This window comes from Pleurodeles waltl, chromosome 11 (genome assembly GCF_031143425.1).
Source record: "Pleurodeles waltl isolate 20211129_DDA chromosome 11, aPleWal1.hap1.20221129, whole genome shotgun sequence".
NCBI lineage: Eukaryota > Metazoa > Chordata > Amphibia > Caudata > Salamandridae > Pleurodeles > Pleurodeles waltl.
In genome coordinates this window covers 161,544,580-161,566,517 of record NC_090450.1, presented here as the reverse complement: position 1 = coordinate 161,566,517, position 21,938 = coordinate 161,544,580, and positions in this window count along the sequence as shown.

The following is a 21,938-nucleotide window of genomic DNA, read 5'->3' as shown; positions in this document are numbered from 1 at the left end:
AGCCTGCTACGGAGAAAGAGGAGTTCCTGATCTATGTCCTGGAAAGAAGAGGCATGGGCCTCTACTTTTGAAACTCGTTGTTCCAGTCCCAGGACGCGTGTCTGAAAGCTTGCAATTTCCGTACAGATAGATTTTGTTTCTGCCGATATTGAAACCATTGCGCTATCCATCCCCTCCAATCTGCGGCCAACTGCCGAGATTTACTGAAGGATATGGTCCATTGTGGGCTCCAGGGCTGGGTCCGCCATCTCGTGGTGTGTAGCAGAGGGCTGTGTCGCCGTTGGCGGAGGGACCCCCTTTGCCTGGAGTAAGGCCTCAGAGAAGAGTAACTGCCTTGCCAGCTTGCTCGTGTTCTTGTGGGACGACTATCCACTTGACATCTCCGGCCTTCGTCGTAGGGCTTGGTGACGATTGCGTGGGGGGGACCAGAAGTTTCAGAGGCCCCCTCCTGAGGCTGCAGCTGGTCCCACTCCACGTGGATGGGTAGATGGTTGGGGGATAGGAGGGGGGATAAGCTAAAGGATTCCCGGCCTCACTGTGGATTATCCTGTGGGTGATTCACCCCCCCAGGGGCCGTTGCGTCACCTGTGCTCTGGCAGTGGAAGGAGGTGGCAATCCAGAGGGGGGAGAGGTGCACGGTGCGATGGCAAGGGGGCGACTGGTCACAATCTGCAGGCTCAGCGTGCCGGAGCCAGGGTACTCTGGGGAATAGGGAGAACCGGGTCCTTTGTTGTCGTGATGTGGGGTGTCCTCCGTAGGCCTTTGTAATAGGCGTAGCACTAGTATCCACCTCACCTTGATGCACAGTGAGCCCACCAGGCCATGTCCTCTGTAACGGGGTGAGGCGAAGTTCAGCTGGCAGGCCAATGAGGATGACAGTCAGATCGTGGTGGTAGGCGCTGACTCGCAGGTGCTGATGGTCCCTCCAAGGCTCTCCTTCATCGCAGGGCACGTAGTGTGGGGGGGCAGATAGGCTGTATCCAGCAGGTACGGCAAATTGTCCAGCAGTAAGGTATAAGAAGTAGGAAGTAGACCGACCTGTCTCTCCGTACTCCGTTGTGGCCCCTTATGCTTCACTGGTTCACTGGTTCGCTGTCCCTCTTCGTTGTCAGCCAGGTGCGTGGGGAGGGGGCAGGCATGCACAGGGGAGCAGGGAGGTCCCCACTGGGAGGGAAAGGCAAAGTCTCTTCTCCTCTTTCTCTTTCAGGGCCCCCAGGTCCCCACGATGCTCTTGCCGGTTCTCGTTGCCCCCCTGGGAGGGCGTCGCTGTACTCGTCTCGAGAAGCTGGCCCCAGTTCCAAGAGCGTTGTGGCTCCAGGGCTCCAGTCTCACGGAGCTCTCTCTCTGCCCCCGTCTCGCGCAGTGCCCCAGCAGCAAGGTGGGGAGTCGAGCTGCGCGTTGACGGGGGGGTGGGGTCGGCACGTGTTTGAAGAATTAGGAGCCTAGGGGTGCCCCCTCCGCTTCTGGGCCTTGCTGCTGCCCTCGACGGTGTCAGGTCTCGATACGGCCAGAGGCCGCAACTCCAAGTTCCCTCTCGGGTCGTCTCGCCTCAGTGCCGATTTCTCCAGAGCTCCTGCTCTGCAACTTTCGCAGGGGTCCTCTCCACCCGCCCGGCACCTTCCGATTTACTTTGTGCCCCCGGGGGGTGATCTCGCCCCGCGGCGCCCCCTTCTGCAACCCGTCCCAGCCGCCTCGCAGAGCGCACAGATCAGGCGGCCATTGCGCTCCGTGGCCAGACCACGCTCAAGCTGTATTTCTCAACATTTAATAAAATGGCTGTCCTAAAGAGATAAGCTGTTATTTTCCTTTGCATTAAGTAAATGTGCTCGCAGCTAAAAGTCTTTCTCATGAGAACCGACTGCTAGAAGATGCTGTTCTTGCTAAATGTAACAATATGAGTGCAATGTGTGTGAGACTGACTTTCTTAGGAGGAGAACAATGGAGACCCTGACTGGAGTAGAAGCCGCAACAATATTGTTACCTGACAAGCCAGATGATGAGGACATTGCAGGGGAAACCAATCAGCGACATGTGAATGGAGTAGTGGTAGAATTCATAATTTGAAGTTTTAGTTTTATTGAAAAAAGTGTGAGCATGCGATCCCTTGACCAATAGGGACTTGGGAAATAGTTTTAGGGAATTTAACTTACCAGGACTGCACTGAGAAGAAACCAGCATTCGATCATTGCGTATCTTTGCTATTTGCTAGGCCATTCTCTCTTTTCTTCTTGAGGATTTACCACTATTTGTTCAAGTCATTAAAAAAAATATGATTAAACGTCCCCAGGCACAGTAGAAAAGGGGATAAGTGTGCGTACTAACCAATGGCGTGTGGATATTTAATCTCATAATGATGAAATAGATTACCTTCAAAGGTCATGCAGAATTAAGCACTCATTGATGAGCAACAACAGATTTGTTTTTCACTCACAACTCTTTTCCTATTTCTATATCAAATACCTTATGTTTGAATGAAAGCCACTGCAGCATTAATTATAGTGAAACCTAATAAAAGAGATCAGACAGGTAACATGCCCTTAGGTTTGCAAAAAGACACAAAAATCAAATGAAGGAATTGTGAAGAATCAATTAAACACACTGAAGTACATTGTTGGAAATGACTGTCTTTTACGTGGTGTACCCAAAGATTTTTGTCTTAACTGTTTTTGCTAGCTGTAGAACTCTGTTCTTTTCTGCTGATAATCCGAGGTGAAGTGCTTGTGCTCCTCCTTTCAATATGATGAATTTGGCATGCCCCTAATAGGCACTGTTAAGTTGCCTATAAGTCCCTACTATGTGGTACAGAGTAGGCCCAGGGCCTGTAAGTCAAATGTCACCAGTACCCTGAAGCACCCCATGTCCCACCCACAGTAATGGCGGGGCAAACATGAATGGAGGGCTGCCATGTATAGCACAGCTGTGTAGGTTTAATCTGCAAATTCGACCTGCCAAATGACCCCTTTTGACAGGACTAAAAGCTCATTTTAATAAGTAGGATTTGTCACCTATGAGGCAGGTTGCATGGTATTTAAAAGTAGAACATGTGAGGTGTAATGTTAAACACCCTTACAGTGAAAAGAAACTAAAAGCTATTTTTACTGTTGCAAGGATGGTTCTTCCATGGAAATGCAATGGGGTTCATTAATAAATTTAGTGTTGATACATCCACCCCGGAAAAAGGTACAGAGTTCATTCTTGTACTTTTTAACTACTCTTGTTGCTAAGACTTCTGCCCCTCAAAACCAGTGCTAAGACTTTTTTTAGCTATCTGGGGCAATGTTTCCTTAGGCCTCCATAACGTTCTGTCCACATAAGCAGTTCAGGACAAATCTGCGTCCTTTTTAACCACATCATGGGAATTCTAACGGTACCTTTGGTTTGTGGATTCCCATGGAGGAGACAGAGAATATTACCAAAATATTGCTTAATTTAGAGTTTTGGGGGGAAAAAATAAGAAAATAGCGCTCTGGGTAAAAGTGTCTGTTTGTTTCATAAAAGCGTCATCAACAAATGGTTTGATGTGCTAATGCCACCATCTTCCCAGCTTTCAGAAACATGCAGTGCTAAATCCAAAAAAGTAATTATTTCCACAATGGTGACATTTTTCATAGAGGTAGCCCATTTTTCCTATTTTCATGCTTTCAATCTACATCCAGGAAACCCATGGGTGATCAAGGAAAGCTATATATTTCCGAAAAGTATGCAAAATTTCAAAATAAGCAAGGGGTCATATGTGTAAGTCTCTTAAGGTTTATCCAAGGAAACTAACTGTTGACATAAAGAAATATTGAAAACAAGTAGGAAAACAGCCATTTCTGTCAATATAACTTTCTTGTCATGATGGCAAATTTACAAAAGCAATGTACCATTTTGTTTGCTGGACCCTTTTAGTTGAAGGGATATATAGGGTTTGTATGTTATTGAAGAACCTGAGGTACCCAGAGCCAACAATTGACCTGTACCGTACAATGGTTTTTCATTGTGTAGTGAGTATAGACCAATTCATATGGTGAAATATGTAGAGTCCAAAATACGTATCAAGTTAAACTATGTATTTCTGAAATGCGTACAAGATATGGAGTTAAGAAGCAGTGGTTATTTGTACATCCGTATATCTGTGGGTACCTGTAATAGCAAATAATTTAGAGGCTATTTTTCAAATGTCTTCTTCTTACACAGTGGCTTACCTTTGGAATGTACAAATGCAGCAAATTACAATATCTAATAATAAATAACCTACTAGTCTATGCTACCACATGTCTTCTGATAAAAACTGTACCTCATTTGTGCAGGTTGGCCTAGTGCCTGCAACAGGAAATGACCCAAACCACGAAAAGTATACATCACATTTTTCCACTCATAACTGATCCGTTTTTTGCAAAGCGGGTAAATGTGGATTGTGGACCCTGGCTCAGCCAGCATCTAGGGAAAACTAGCAAGCCTGTTCATTTTTAAAAAAACTAGACACCTTGGGGAATCCAGGATGGGATGACTTGCATGACTCTCACCAGGTTGTTCCACCCATAATCCATTGCACCCCTCAAACCTTGACTAACAAAAACACACTTTCCTCACATTTTTGTGATCGAATGTTCTGAAATCTGTGTGAAGCCACAATCTTCCTTCCACCCAGAATTCCCCTGGGTGTTTTGATAAAAATGGAACCTCATGAATGTGTTTCAGCCTAGTGCCCATGATAGGAAACAGGCAGAAAAAAGCAAGATGGATACATCACGTTTTTCCACTCAAAACTCCCCCTTTTTTGTACAAAGTGGGATAGCCGTGGGTTAAGGGCCCTAGCACAGTTGACAGCTAGGGAAATCTGGCAAACCTGTATGCTTTTTAAAACAGGACTCCTAGGAAAATCCAGGATGGGGTGACTTGCATGGCTCTCACCAGGCTGTTTTCCCCAGAATCCTTTGCAAACCTCAAATTTTGACTAAAACACAAATGTTCCTCATTATTATGTGATGGAAAGGAATAGAATCTGTAGGGAATTATATGTTTCTTTCCACCCAGCATTCCCCTAAGTCTTCTGATAAAAAATTGTACCTCTCTTGTGTAGGTAGGCTGAGTGCCTGCAACAGGAAATACTGCAAAATACAATGTGAAGGCATCAATATTTCCTGTCACAAAAATTATCTGATTTGGCAATGAGGTAGCAGCATATTTTGGCCAGGGATCGATTGCCACCCAAGGAAACCTATCAAACTCAGACATTTCTGAAAGCTGGACACCCATGGGGAGTTCAGGGTGGTATGCCTTATGTGCATTCCACAATATTTTCTTACCTAGAATGCCCTGCAAACCTCACGTTTTGCCTAAAATTGCACATTTTTCTTGCATTTCTGTGACGTAAAATTCCATAATCAGCAGGAATCTACATTATTACTACCATCAGCCTTCTGCCACTTGTCTGGATAAAAATGCTACCTCACTTGTGTAACTAGGCCTAGTGCATGTGACATATACTGCAAAACATTTTGGTCCTCAAGGAGGAAGTGTGACCCTTGACTCCCATGGTAATACTAAGTTATTTCTAGACATCTTTGATCTCAATCAGAATGTTACGTAATTTACATATCTTATTCAACAAATCTGTATTTCAAAAAGGTTCTGAATTAAAATTCAGTACATTAGGTGCCTTCATAAAGTGACAGCTCGCTGAAGGTGATTAAGGGGAAATTAAAGTGCACCAGTGCTACATACAAAGGCCCTCATTATGACTGCAGCGGTCTTTAGCCAAGACTGCTGCAGCCGTGGCCGGGAGAAGACTGGCAGTGCTTAGGCGTTTCCCCTGCCAGCACAATCATGCCAGAAAAAGACCACCCACAAAATTACAACCAATAGTTCTGTGTGGCAGTCATCTGGTGGTGTGGCGGTGCCTGCAGTGGAAGCACCAGGTCCCATTCCCTCAAGGAGGAGCACCTCATCGGATGAGGTAAGTGTTGTTCGCAAAGGAGAGGGATGTGGAGGGGTGGGAATGGGTGTGAGTGAGTTTTCTGCATGTGTGTCATGAATGTGCGGGGAAGGGGGAGTGTTTGTGGGTGCATGTGTGCCTGTGTGTAAATGTGGTGATGGTGATATGTGTGTGTATGCATGTGGATGGGGTGTTGGTGTGTGCATGGGTGAATGTGTAAGGGGTGTAAGTGAGTGCATGCAGGTGAGTGTATGTACGTATGTAGTTGAAGGGAGGGGTGTGGGTATGGTGTGTGTATTCTTGCATGTGTGATGTGTATGGGAAGGTATGCGTGCCTATGGGGGTGAATGTTGTGAGTGGGGGGTGTGCCTGTGTATGATTATGTGTGTGTGGGTGCAAGCGTGTGAGTGTGCGGAGGTGTTTGGGGGGTATCCAGCAAAAGGAACGCAAGTTCCTGTCATCAGGATACCTTACCACCAGCAATTTGTGGCGATGATTCAGCCAGGAAAATGCTGGCAGTGTCCAGAGTTGGAATAACCTTGGTAGTTACCCGACACCCGCCGGCCTGCTGGAGGAGACCTCCAGCCCGGCAGCCTGCGGTAAAGCAGCAGGTCGGGCAGGGATGCAGCAGTTTGGCAATAGCCAAACTGCCGCAGTCATATTATGGTGGTCAGCACGACCGGTCCCACAGCGGTGAGAACGTCACAGCAGCCGTGGTGGTCCATGGACCACCAGGGTCATAATGAGGGCCAATGTGTACAAAAGTGTGGCTAAAAGAACAAGTGGTCTTCAAAAGGACTCCTTCAGTCCAGGTGACCAGAAACCACTAATAATTTCAAAAGTTAGTCCAAATCTAAATAATGTTGATGTTTCGACCCATCATATAGGAACCAGTCAACAATGAGTCATCATCAGAACAGGATATTATTATAGGTAGCACCTAAAAATAGAGACCTAGATATCAGCCTCCTCTAGCAACAGAATTAACTCTCATACTTTAAATATCTGCTTGAGACCACTTTGCTTAGTCTTGGTGGGGCTAATGCTGTAAAATAACCTCCTCCCCCCTAGCCATTCATATGACCAATTTCAATAAATGTATCAGTGTCCATAGAATTAAGTCAGCATTACAGAGAAGCCTTTTCTATCTCTTAAATTTCTTTCACTAAAACAAAAGGGAAAACATTGAGTAACATTTCAAAATCAAAAGGAAACTCAACACAATGCATAAATCAGTTCTTCTAGTTACTCATATGGTCAAGTTTGCTTAATATACTAGTGTTCGTGGGATCAAGTATATACCAAACCTTTTACATATCCCAAGTTTCTTGTAAACAAACAAGCGGCACACATTATAGAAAGTCATCTCATCATCAATACACAGGCTCAACCTAATATATTAAGCACCTCCCCTACAAACACTTAATTTGGAAGTCTTTTTGAATTCTATATATATTAAAACAGCCAACTCTGCATCTAATCCGATCACCAAAAAGTTATCTTCTAGACTTTGAAGGCGCATTAGTAACTACTTCCCTAATTGCACAATTATCTATGGTAAATATTGATTTTCTATTGAGGTGTGCCTTGCAAACCCTCCTTGGAATTAGTTTAAAACTCAGGATTACCACTGGATGTTCCTCATGAGAACCACTGTTCTCTTTTGAAAGAGAACAGTGGTGGTTCTTCATTCATAAAATGTTCTTGAATGAGTCCCCAATCCCGTCTTATGATCTTTTTCATAGCATCACTGGCTGGACCAAATGTAGTAACACAAGCCAGTCTATTCATTCTGGCCCTCATTACAACCTAGGCAGTAAATGCCACCTACCGCCGTGCTGACGGCAGCCAACATACCGTGACCACAGCGGTAGTACGCTATGGGTATTATGACCCACACAGAGAAATCCACCACTATACAGACACCCACACAAGTCCGCCACACCAAAGGTTAGTGATAAACTGGTGATAGCAAAATCCACACCGTTACGCCAACAGGAACAAGCCCACAGTATCACGACCCACTAGTCACTGTGGCGGCCTTCAACCACGGTAAGCCATTGGCGGTACACACCCCCGCGCCAAAATACACACACACTTAAAAACCACACCACATTGGACATTTCAAACTACACACACCTGACACAAATACACACACTACACCCACACCACTATAAAACACACACCGACGACCCTTTCAACAAAAAAAAAGATTGCGAACAGAGAGAGACACAAGGCAGGAGCACCCACTCAATCAGAGGCACAGAACACCATCACCCATACACCATCCATGCACCTCACACCACACACCCCAACACATCACCCCACACATCACCCCACACATCCTCACACATATCACTCATACCACATCCATGGCACCCCAAAGACACCCCAGGTCATCCGGGTAGAGCCACAGCTATTCAGATTACAGGTGCAGCAGACTTCCAGTGCAAGGAAGATGGAGCTATGGCGGAGAGTAATGGACAGGGTCAACGCCATGGGACAGCACCACAGAACAAGGGATGACATCAGGAAGAGGTGGGGCGACCTATGGGGGAAGGTGTGTTCCTTGGTTGCTAGATACCAGGTAGCTGTACAGACGACTGGCGGTAGACCACCACCTCCTCCCCCACAACTAGCAACATGGGAGGAGTCTTGACGATCATGCATCCTGAGGGCCTTGCAGCAGAAGCTGGAGGACTGGGCTCCGGTGAGTCAAATCTTTACTACAATATCACCCACCCCATCTGCATGCCATCACAAACTCCTACACCTACCCTCACCCCCATTCACTCCACCACCTCACATATACCCCACCATCACAACCCACCAATCCCAATACCAAGTCCTGCATGCCACACCTATGCATGGACACCCATCACAGACCTGCATGGACACCCATCACCACAGCATGCCCATCACAGAGATTCACCCAGCCCACAAAACCACCACTAACACAAGGCCAAGCTGACATGGAAATCACAACCAGACAGGGAAACACATCCATGCACAAGATGACAAACGCAGATACATTAACACTGCATTTGCATCCCCAGAGGACCCCTAATCAACCTCACTGGAGAGGAGGTGCCGGCTACAACCAGTCCACCCCCTGAAGAGGCCCACAGTGATGACAGCAGCTCTGCACGCTTTGATCAGGATGACCAACCTGGTCCATCAGGGACCGCTGGACAGTCGGTTCCCCTGCCACAGTTCCAACCCACCACAGAGCCTCCCCCTCAGGAAACACCAGCACCGCACCCACACAGTGGGGCCATGCCACTGTCCCCAGGACACGTCAATCAGCAGTGTGTCCACCACTACAGGGACTCCAGGCAACCCCACAAACACAGGACGATCAGGGACCTGGGGTCAGTGGCAGTGGGCACATGGTTCAGGGGCCAGAGGCACAGGACAACAGGGAAGCTGGGAGGACTGCTGTGCGACAGGGGGAGGACAGGCCCAGGGAACCCACTCTCCTTGAGGCACTCTCCATAATCCTGGGAACATACCACCATTCCCAGGAGACCATGGGCCAGATACTGGCTGAGCTGCAGGAGACCCAGCGGCTGCAGCAGGGACAGTACCAAGGGATCAGGGATGACCTAACAAACATCTACACCATCCTGGTCACCATTGCAGGGGTGCTGGCTGATATGGCCAAGTCCATGAGGAAGGCAGTTGGACAACAACGGACCCCCGACACTAGCCACACACATGAACAGCCTTCCACCTCCGCTGGCCCTAGTGGACAGGAGGCACTGCCATAGGACCAACAGGCCACCAGCACCCCAACCCCTGCAGAAGGAGAACCACCCGTAAATGGTCCCTGTGATCCAGGCAGAAGACAGAGAACATTGCCAAGACCCCCGCCAGGATATAAGACTCTCCTGAATGTCACACTTCTGTCCCACTAGGTCACCCTGTTCACCTTGAACTGCCATTATTCCCCTTCCTATGCCCCCTTGGACAATGCACCTGTGATACCAAGAGACTGGACCTTCCTCCACCATCACCCCTGCCCATTGCACATCCCCCTCTACTTATGAGCACTGAAATAAACACCCTTGGATCAAATACAAGTACGGAGTCTGTCAATTGATTGCAATATGTATTAGGTTAACAAGCTGTAAACATTTCAATCCATATGTCAAGTTATATATACATTGGTATGACCTGTAGCGGGCAGCAGTACACATAGCAGGAGCCAGATAGGAGCACAGGGATCTGAAAATAGAGATGGCAAAGGGTACAGTCAGTGGCCAGAGACATAAGGCAAGAGGCTGTCTTGTACAATGTCCATCAGTTAACTGAAATGTAATATGAACGTACAATGTCTCACCTGTGTGTCACTGGAAGTATTGCTGAATAATGTTGCTCCTGTTATCAACATCTTCTTCCTCTGCCTCCTCTTCGTCACTGTCCACAGGCTCCACCGCTGCCACAAGACCATCTCCAGGCTCATCCTCCTGCAGAAAAGGCACCTGGCGTCTCAAGGCCAGGTTGTGCAACATGAAACAGGCAACGATGATCTGACACTCCTTCTTGGGTGAGTAGTACAGGGATACACCAGTCAGATGGAGGCACCGGAATCTGGCCTTCAGGAGGCTGAAGGTGTGTTCTATAATCCTCCGTGTACGCCCATGTGTCTCATTGTAACGTTCCTCTGCCCTTGTCCTGGCATTTCTCACTGAGGTCAGTAGCCATGAGAGGTTGGAGTAACCAGAGTCACCTGCAAATATCGAGGGATACCTGTTAGACACACATTCACCCTTAGGGACAACCCCATACCCATACACCAATATATACTGGGTGAGGACCATGGGCTCACCTATTAGCCACACTCGATGCCTCTGGAGTTGGCCCATCACATATGGGATGCTGCTATTCCTCAAGATAAAGGTGTCATGCACAGAGCCAGGGTATTTGGCATTCACATGGGAGATGTACTGGTCCAACAAACACACCATCTGCACATTCATAGAGTGATAGCTTTTTCTATAACAGAAAACTTGCTCATTTCTCCAGGGGGGGACAAATGCTACATGTGTACCATCAATGGCGCCTTTGATGTTGGGGATATGTCCCAGGGCATAAAAGTCAGCTTTCACTGTGGCCAAATCCTCCACCTGGGGGAACACGATGTAGCTGGGCATGTGTTTCAATAGGGCTGACAAAACTCTGGTCAGCACGTTAGAGAACATTGGCTGAGACATCCCTGATGCTATGGCCACTGTTGTTTGGAAGTAACCACTTGCCAGGAAATGGAGCACTGACAGGACTTGCACTATAGGGGGGATATCAGTGGGCTGCCGGATAGCTGACATCAGGTCTGGCTCCAATTGGGCACACAGTTCCTGGATTGTGGCACAATCAAGTCTATAGGTAATAATAATGTGTCTGTCCTCCATTGTTGCAATGTCTACCAGGGGTCTGTACACCGGAGGATGCCGCCATCTCATATGCAGCCTCAGCGGTTGGAGCCTTTGGAAGAGAATGGTGAGCAGAGGGTCACATTCCCACATCTATTGCACTAATGCTGTTTTTTTTTTACTTTACAGAAACAAAATGTGAATCCTAAAATCAGTTGCCGTGCTGTGACACAGTTAGGTGCCATACCCTGTGGCCCCCTGAAATGGCAGAAGCCTGACCTGTGAGGAGGGACAAGTGGAAATGAGGTAATTGCGCTGGTGTTGTGTGCCTCCGCGGCAGGCAGTCGATGACCACAGCGCAACTTTGCATTGGTTATTATTTAGGCCTTATGGGTTCCAAGAGCCAATGGCGATGTATGCCGGCAGTGACGGTACGCACCGGCGTGGACGTGACCGTCATTTTCTATCTATCCACTCACTTGCTACCTGGCCATCAACAGGAGAGAACCTACACTGCAAGTGATGTCCTGTGTCTGGAAGCGACAATGGCTCGAGTGTCTGGGGAAAGGGCCCCTGCCTTCACTGCAGAGGAGTTGGAGAAACTGGTGGATAGTGTCCTACCCCAGTACATGTTACTCTACGGTCCTCCAGACAAACCAGTAAAGTACACTGTGAGCATGATGCGTGGGCCATGAATGTCTGGAGTGCTGTGTGTGTAAGCCACATGTTGGGGGGGCTGAGGGGTCCTGGCCAGAGTGCAGCATGTAAGGAGGTCAATGTATGTGCGTCAGGGGATGGGTGGGATCTGGTGGGCAATGAGTGTGACGGTCCGGATGGGTGACTAATTCCCTTTTCTGCTGTATTTTCCCTGCAGGTCAGTTCCCATCAGAAAAAGAGTATTTGGCGTGCCATCACCAAGGAGGTGCAGACCCTGGGGGGTCTTTGACAGGCGGAACACCCACTGCCGCAAGAGGTAGGAGGACCTGCACCGCTGGGCAAAGAAGATGCCGGAGGCCCAGCTGGGGCTGGCCTCTCAATGAGGAAGGGGTGCCCGTTGCACCATTCTGGCTGTGGCCTATCCCGAGTTGGATGGGCACTTGAAGGCATCACAGCAGCCACAAGGGGGTGAGTACTGAATCTGACTCCTGCTGTACACGCATTAAGATTAACCTGGGTGGGGGGTGGGGGCCATGGGTGCCCCTAGGCCAGGGCGAAGATGGCAGGGTAGGTCCCTTGTTGGGCAGGCTCTGAGGCACACCTACACCAATAGTGTTAGTGGGCATCTACTACTGGGCAGGGTCCATTGGGTTTCTGGTGTGCAGCTGATGGCGTTAGGCATTGTACCCCATGGGCTGGTGACTATCTAAGGAACTGGTTGGGCATGGACTAGTGTATAGGGCTGCTCCCTGTGTGTTGTGTACACCAACGGTAGTGGTGTTGCTGGCATTGACCAAGTGTATCTGTCTCTCCCCCCCTTTTTGTTTTGTCACCCTGTCCTAATGTGCATTAGCATCATCTAGCGGAGGTGCAGAGGCACCGGCGACGGAGGGAGCTGCATCCCACACGGGCCTGGAGGCCGAATCCACCGAGGGTGAGGGCACCAGTGGTATGAAGGCCGAGGCGATCACCACAACGGGGACAGGAAGGGAGACCACAGGCAGCTACTTGTCCGATGTAAGCTCCCTGGTGGTGGTGGACACCTCTGTGCCCACCCCAACTACAGGTACAGCCGCCACCCCACCTACCAGCACCACCCTCCCAGCAGCCCCACAGCATGTTTCCGGTGCCCGCTCACCCAGGCGGGTGGGCATCTCCTTCGCCCCAGGCACCTCAGGCCCTGCCCCAGTCAGCCCTGCTGCCCTGAGTGAGGAGGCTCTTCACCTCCTGAGATCCCTCACTGTTGGGCAGTCAACCATTCTGAATGCCATCAAAAGTGTCAAGAGGCATTTGCAACAAACAAATGCATACCTGGAGGGCATTCGCTCTGGCATGGCGGCCCAACAGAGAGCATTTCATGCTCTGGCCTCAGCACTGATGGCAGCCATTGTCCCTGTGCCTAGCCTCCCCCCTCCAACTTCCTCTACCCAGTCCCAATCCCCTCAACCCCAGCCTATCACAAGCACAGCTTCAGACCAGCATGCACACAAGACAACACACAGGAGTGGTTCAGGCAAACACAAGCACCACACATCATCCCACAAGCATTCACACAAGCACCATCCCCATGCAGACACACCAACATCCACTGCCTCCACTGTGTCACCCTCCTCCTCCTCATCTACCTCCCTCCCAATATCATCTCCACTCACACCTGCATGCACTACATCCTCATCCACCACCTCCATCACCAGCATGCCCATTACAGCACACCCCTCACGAGCAGTCACCACCCCCACAACCATACACACGTCCTCTGTGCCCTCTCCCAGTGTGTCTGTGACCCCTCCTCCCAAAGTACACTAACGCAAACACCCACCCACCGATCAGCCATCCACCTCACAACAGCATCCAGCATCTGCACCTTCAGCCAAACTCAGCAGAAAGGCACCTCCTACAACCACTTCATCTACCTCCACTCCCAAACCCTCTCCCTCGTCCCGCCCGAGTGTGTCTAAAAAACTTTTCCTAGCTAACATTGACCTGTTCTCCACCCACCCCCAGTCATTCCCCTTGGGCCAGGGTGTCCAGAACCCAGCCCAGCACCTCAGCCACCAAGTCGCAGTCTAATGTGGGCCCTGTAGCTCTGAGAGGCTCAAAGGGGACACCCGTCAGGAAAGCCAGTGTACCACCAAACCCTCAAAGGACCAAACCATACCGCCACCTGCCAAGGTGAAGAAGGGGCCAACATGCAGCAAGGGCAAGGATGACGACCCACCCAGCAAGGCCTCCTCCAAACCTCCAGCTGACAGAGCCAAGGGCAAAACAGCATCAGCCAAGGTGAGGAAGGAGCAGATAGCCGAAGGCACCGACGGAGGATGCAGGTGAAACCCACCAGCAGAAACGCCAGCCCCGCCACCTGCACCGCATGGCGCACCACCAGCAGCCCCGCCGTAAGCAACACCACCTGCACCACCACCTGCACTGCTGCTGCCACAACTACTGTCAGCAGCTGCATCCCCAGAAGGCAGCCGTCTGAGGCTGAAGGAGAAGGGCTGGAGCATCCCTCCACCACTGGCAGCACTGGCACTTGCACCACGGCCAGCACCACCAGCAGCCCCACCGCAAGCACTGCCCGAAGCAATGCCACCTGCACTGCTGACAGTAGTACTACTACTAGCACCAGCAGCCCCAGTGGGAGGCCGTCTGAGGCTGCTGGAGATGGGCTGGAGCCCCCCACCACCACTGGCAGCACCCCCACCAGCACCGGAACTACCACCACTTAGCAGCCTTAGCCGCCACAGGATAGAGTCTAGCCCTGCCTCCATGAACTATCATGCTACCTGTTCACTGAAAATCTTGTGCCTCAGACACCCAGGTGGGCTATTATGTACTGGCACACCTCAAGTACTGCATCACTGAGCACCAAGCTCCCTCCAGAACCAGTTTAGAGATGCATCCACTCACCCTATCCTTGGCAGGATGAAGCACAAAGGGCACAAAGCTCCCTCCAGAGCCAGTGCAGAAAGACATCCACTCACCCTATCCCTGGCAGGATGAAGCACACAGGGCACAAAGCCCCCTCCAGAACCAGTGGAGAAAGGCATCCACTCACCCTATCCTTGGCAGGATGAAGCACACAGGGCACAAAGACCCCTCCAGAACCAGTGGAGAAGCCACCCACTTGAGAGACTGTGGCTTTGCACTCCCCACGACATCGCTGTAGGCAAACCACCTACTTGAAAGACTTGAGAGACTGTGGCTTTGCATTCCCCAGGACCAAGCAGTGGGAAAACTCCCCAGAACATCGCTGTGGGCATGGAGCCCCCACGAGGAGCAGTGGCGTTGTCCCATCTTCCGCCAGAGGTGCCCCCCTTCCCCATTCCCCTGAGGTGCCTGTGCGTTTACGACCTGATGCCCCTGCAGTGTTCTCTCCATATTGAGGCAGGAGACAAGTGTTGGCTTGGCCCATGAATTTTGGCCCAGTGGCCCACGGACAATTGTGAATGGACAATGTAAGAACTTCTGTACATATTGTATATTTGTGTAAATACTGTTTTCCAAACTCTATAGTATATCTGCCTATTTCTAATATATCACTAATTTGACTCAATTCCTTTTTTCATTGCATTCTTCCAGGGGGTTACGGGGTGTAACTGTAATGTTGATGCATGTGTTTGTGTGTATAGTGTTGTGGGTGAGGGTGGGGGTGGGAGTGTTTGGTGTTGCGTGTGTGTGTCACTCTCTTTTTCCTTCCCCCTCCCCTGTGTACTAGGTGCAGGACTCACCGTCGTCGTTGCCGCCGTCTTTGATGTTCCTGGTAGATGAGGAGGTAGACCAGCATCGGCAGGACCTGTAACTCGGGCTCCATGGATTCCTGGTTCTTCGTTGAGTGTTGAGAGGTGAGTGGTTTCCCTTCCTAAGACTGTTTCCGCCTTGCTTTTGATGGCGTTGTTACCGCCCTAGAAAAACTGGTGAATAGATGGGTTTCGATGTGGTGGGTGGTACATTGTCTCCCGCCTGTCTGTTGGCAGTGACCGGCGCGGTGTTTGTTGCTACCGTCATGGCATTCGGTGTGTTAAAGTGGCTGTCTGTGTTGGTGGTTTCCGCCGTGGTCGTGATCCCATTTTTTTTACTGCCGGCCTGTTGGTGGTGTTACCGCCACTCTAACACTGACCGCCAGGGTTGTAATGAGGGCCACTATCCTTCTTGGGGTTTGGTTCTTAGAGGAGTTCTCTGTAGTTATGTAAATCCCTCTTCCTGGCTCGTTTGACCAGTCTCTTCGGAAACCCTCTCTCAATGAGTATATCTGACACCTTGAAATAGTCAGTTTTCTTGGTGCAATTCCTGCATATCCTCAGAAAATGCCCAAGTTAATTGTCTCTCAGACTTCTTGGATGAATACTACAAAAGTGAAGCAAAGAGTTCATCTCCTTGGGTTTCCTATATAGTGACATAAATAACTTGCCTTAATCAATTCCTATTTTTAAGTCTAAAAATGGAAGACTATCCTCACTATACTCCAGAGTAAACTGTATATCTGCCAACCTTGCCTTAAGCTTTGTCTGGAACTGGTGTAGCTCTGCTACCAAGCCCCTCCAAATAAGAAAGACATTGTCAATATACTTTGACCATTTTCTTATATTTTTGACAAAAGGATTTCCCATGTTAAAAACATTTTGTGTCTCATAATCGGCCATAAAACAATTACTAGATGCGGGGCAAAGCTTGCGCCCATTGCTACCCTGTTTATTTGAAACAACTGTCAAATTGGAAGTCATTTTTTGTCATGGTTATTTCCATCAATGAGACTAGAAACCAAGGCCCTCATTACGACCTCAGCGGTCTTGTTCGAAGACCGCAGAGGAACCGCCGTGCTGAAGATCACCAGTGCAGGCGGTATTCCGCGTGGCGTATTATGACTGCTGGCAGCCCTCTGTCCTTTTTCGCACGGAGAGCCGCCAGCAGCCATACTGGTGGTCGGCGGGGAAGTGGAGGTTGCTCCTCCTCCACCGCCCCATCATCAGAACACTGCCCACTGAATCACGTCCCATGATTCAGTGTGGAGGTGTACTGGTGACGGGGAGCTGGCGGTGGAGCAGCCCCCATGGATCCCGTCCCCTCCCAGAGGATCAATGGACAAGGTAAGTTGATCGTCTGTTAGGGGAGAGGGGTGGGGGGTGTTGTGTGTGTGTATGAGGGTGTGCGTGTGAGTGTGTAGGGGTGTGTGAGTGCGTGTATGCATGCAAGGGTGTTGTGTGTTCGAAAATGTGTGCGTGTATGTCTGTTTTTATGTCTGTGATTATGAGTGCGTGGATGTCTGTATGTTTGTGTATGACTGTGTGTGTGTCTGTTGGTATGTTTGTTGCTATGTGTGCGGGTATGTGTAATGGTGGTGTCTGTATGCGTGTAGGGTGGGGTGTGTTTCAATGTTGGGGGTAGGGGTGTGGAGGGGGGTCCTGCCACCTTTGGGGGGTGGCAGGGGTGTTGGGGGAAGACTCGGGGTGGGGATGAGGGGTGGGGGAGACCCCTATCAGTGCCAGGGAAGGAATTCCCTGGCACTGATAGTGCCTACCGCCATGGATTTCATGGGGGTTCCAAACCACTCGAAATCCCTGGCGGTATGCAGGGTCGTGATACCGCCGGCGGTCTGAAATCTCCAGCCCAGCGGTCGGAGTGGAGAAGTGGCAGATGACCATGGCGGCAACCGCCATGGTCATAATTCTATTTTTTTCCACCGGCTTGTTGGCGGTATTACCGCCACTTCTCCCCCGTCCGCCAGGGTCATAATGAGTGCCCAAGTATGTACTTGAGCTGGTTGGATACGAGAATCCAGTATCTCAGTCTCTATCTGCAAAGCTCCCATTTGTGGGAGTCTAATGTATACAGACTGTTTGTCCATCATGGCCAATAGGTCAGTGCCTCTGTTTAAGGACATATTCTTGAACATGGTGATGTGATTCATACTATCTCTTATATAGAAGCTTCTTAAGGGTACAAAAGGTTTAAGAAACAAGTCCAGAATTGACACAATGGTTCCAAAATGGATCCACAACCTGACACAATAGGTTTACCAGGTGGTTTATTCAATCTCTTATGGAATTTTAGAAGGGTACATAACACATGTAGTCTTGGGTGTTCCTTTTTGAGAAACAGTACTCATTCTTACTTAGGAATCCCTAGTCCAAGACTGCTTGGTTACTTTGTCCATCCTGATTTTAAGTTCCCCTGTGGGATCACCATTGATCTTCTGATAGCATCCCATGTCACTAAGTTGATTAAGGGTTTCCTGTTGGTAATCTATCAAATCCTGTACCACTATTCCACCCCCATTATCTGCAGTTTTTCTTCAAGTCTTTTATGACCGTACTCTCATAGTATGTAAGATTGTATTTCACATATTTTCTTTCTTTACTCAAAACATCTATATCTCTTAGGACCTTCTTTTCAAAGGTCAAACTCTCACTGGGCATGGTGTGTGAAGGGGGGTGTAAAGGAAGACAGTATTCTAAGCCCTGCCACATCCACTGAACTCTCACAAGTAGCCCCTGCAAAGAAGTTGTTCAGTTGTATTTTTCTAAAAAAAAATCTCAGCATTTTGAGTTTTATCTCAAAGAAATTTATGCGAACAGTTGGCACAAATGAGAGTCCCCTCCTGAGGATTACGCATTCACTGTGAGTCTATGTTTCGATGAATTAAAAATGGGAACTATATTCTTGGGGTTAATGGAGTCAGGGGCAACGAAAACAGCTTGGGTCACAGGTGCATCCCTGGTGTGAAGTGGGCTTTCTGCCCCCCCGCCCCAGGGCACATTGAAGGAATAAGCCCCAAGGGGGCAGAAAGGCATTTGGACCTAGGAGTAGGAAGCATTAGACCAGTGCCAGGGTTGCTGTTCCCTGTTTCAGATATAATCCCTGGTGGACTTTCTGCCCACCGCTGGGGGAAGGTTGGAAGAACACACCTCCAACCTGCACCCAACAGGGAGAAGAAAGAGTGTTGTGGTTAGTTGGAGGGGTGGGGCCTAGCCTGATGCTTACGTGGGCTGCTCCCACCATTTATGCACCTATGCAGATAAAAATACCCAATCTGCCCTTCGAGAAGGACAGAAAGACTGTTGGAGCAAGCACTAGCCCATTGAGAGGGGGCCACTCCCCCGCTAAAAATCTACCCGATGGTGGTCTGACTTTCTGCTCACTGCCGGGGTAGGATGACTGCTAGGGCTATTTTGAGAGGGGTGAGGGCTAGGTCAATGCCTGGGAATGCCACCCCCACCTATTTATTCCCCTGGTGCCTTTTAGAGGTAGATGAAGACTGAGTCAGAATTCCCACTAAGGGTATTGGACATGAGGAAAACAAACATTGAGTTTGATGGAATCTCAAAGGAGATGATGAGACTAGGATTGGTCAATGGGTATAACAAACAACTCCTTTAACTGTGTAGAGAGGCGATTGGGTGTGCATGTAAAGCTCATGAAGCCTTAAAGGGAATAACAGCAAAACACTAAGTAGATCTTTCAAAAGGTCAAAACATTAAGAGGAACTTTAGGATGTTCTTAACTGAGGAGACTCTTGTGGATATGCAAACAACATGGTTGAAGTTGCATTTGAGGGAATTGATAGGGAGTATTCAGAAGTGGAGTAATACTCCGAAGATTAAAGAACGGTGGGCTTACAAGATGAGAATGAAGAAGGACGATAATGATGCCAGAAGGCATGAGGGGGAGGCTACTGAAAGTGATTCATAGATTAGAGCTTACCTTTTGAGAGACATAAATGGGTTGCATATGTGCCTTGGAGTTGTGGTGATCATTTCACATGTAAAAATCAATTTTGACAACCAAAGCCTTTAGATAAAATCCTGCAATAAAAGAAATTCAGGATTTTATCTAAAGACTTTGCCAACAATTCACATTCTACTGAAGGTGCAACCTTATCTCCAGACGCAACTGAATAACATAATTATTTGAAAGACAGACAGAAGAAAATCAAGGAAAAATGTATGCTAGCTCAGATGAAGTTAGCTAAAAAGGGATTTCAGAGTGGTTCATATCTGTCAAATCCTCGCTATGGTTCTAGTGCTGGTAGCAAAATTCAGGGAGTCATATAATAAGGCGCTGGTCAGATGGTATAAGGGAAGACTGGTGTCCCCCACGGTAGAGGACGAAGAGTGCTGGCTGACGCAAATTCGGGAATGGATATAGAAAAACATGCTGTTTTATTATTATAATCAGCTGGGTCACTGGAAGTGCGAGTGACGATCAAATCCAAACAGAATACAGTTTGTTGGCCAAGGACCTAATATGAATGCAAGGCCAGCTCCAAATTTGCAAATACAAAGACATCCTAATCTTTACATGCTTCAAGCCCCCGTTATACTGCATAATTTGAATACCCTGAGGTTTAATGCAATTCTGAGCTCCCACGTTCCACAGAACCCATTCCTGAGTCCAGACACCTTCCAAAGGTTCCCAGTTGTCAAATCCTTCAGAAATCCACGCTCTAATCAATCTCAAAGATGGTGGCTGATGAGGTGGAAGACTGAGTGCTTGACGCAGTCTTGGAGGTAGGCCTGAGCTTGCTCATATTTAGAAAGAGAGGTGAATGGCCACCCTGTGTCCTATTTCAATTACACCAGTGCTACCTATTCTATTGTAAGGTCAGTGGAAGGCCCAAGCCTAACTACCTAAGGATAACAAGTCCAAGTTTAGGCATTGCTAACAAACAGATAGTAAATACTGCTTCTGTCAAAGTCCCTGTGAAGATAGCTCTCAATGAAGTGGACCATCAGCTTGTGATATGTGACTATAGCCCAATTAATCTATTAGGTAGGGACCATTTGTGCAAATTCAATTGCATGAATAACTGAACCGCTAATGGTGTCAAGCTTCAAACACATGATGAGGATGCCTATTCTAAACAAATAACTCAGAAGCCCATTGTTGGACTAATTCACATTTTGGCAAAAGATGACCTGCCATCAGACTTAAAAGGCTCTGGGAAGGAAGTAGTATAGGATTACTCAGGCAAGGATTTTGGCCTGACATACCAGTATAACATCTCACCGGCAGGGGAGACTTGAATTACCACCATAATTTAATCTATAATGAAGCTAGGCATTTTAAGAAGATTCTAGGGAACTCATATAACACTCTGATCATGGGACTACAGAAACCAAGCAAGATTGTGGGGTCATGCAAGACCTGCCAAAAGTTAATAATATTGCTGTCCCATGGTAACTGTGGTTACCGAATACATTTATGATTACATTCCATAATCCTTGCCACACTGAGTAATTTTACAGTCATGGACCTGTGCCAAACGTTCTTTTCCACGCTGTTGCTTGAGGGCAGTGACTTCCTCTTCATGTTTGAGTTCTAGAATAGAGTTCTGCATGGTCCTGAGCTCCTCAAAGGCATACAGAAAGCCCCTCAATCTTCAACCAAATCTTGAAGAAGAATCTGGAGAAGGTAATGCTGCTGTGTAATTCTGTCCGGATTCAATACATCAATGACCTACTGGTGGCGTTAACAATGCAAGAGGCATACAGGCAAGATACCATAGTTGTGTTGAACCACTTGGCTGAGAAAGGACACAAATTGTCCCAACCAAACTACAATACTGTCAGAAAGAAGTATTTTATTTAGGGCATCACGTTGAAAAGGGGCAGGCAAGAAAGGTGACTCAAGAGATAATATGTGCCATATTGAAAAGGAACCCTCCCAAGACCGGGAGACAAGTCAGGATGTTCCTGGGAATGGTGGACTACTGTTGCCAGTGGCTTCCCAACTGTTCCCTATTGTCAAAGCCTCTACAAAGGCTTACACATAAAGATGTGTCAAATCTTCTACCATGGGACAACAAATGTGAAAGATCCCTCCTAAAGCTGAGAGAAATTCTCTGTCGTGCACTGGCACTAGGAACACTAGACTGTGAGAAACCACTTATTCTGTACTGCTCTGAGAGGGAAGGGTAAATCAATATTAACTCAAATACATGGAAATTGTAAATGTCCTGTTGCCTTCATGTCAGCCACTCTTGATCCATTGGC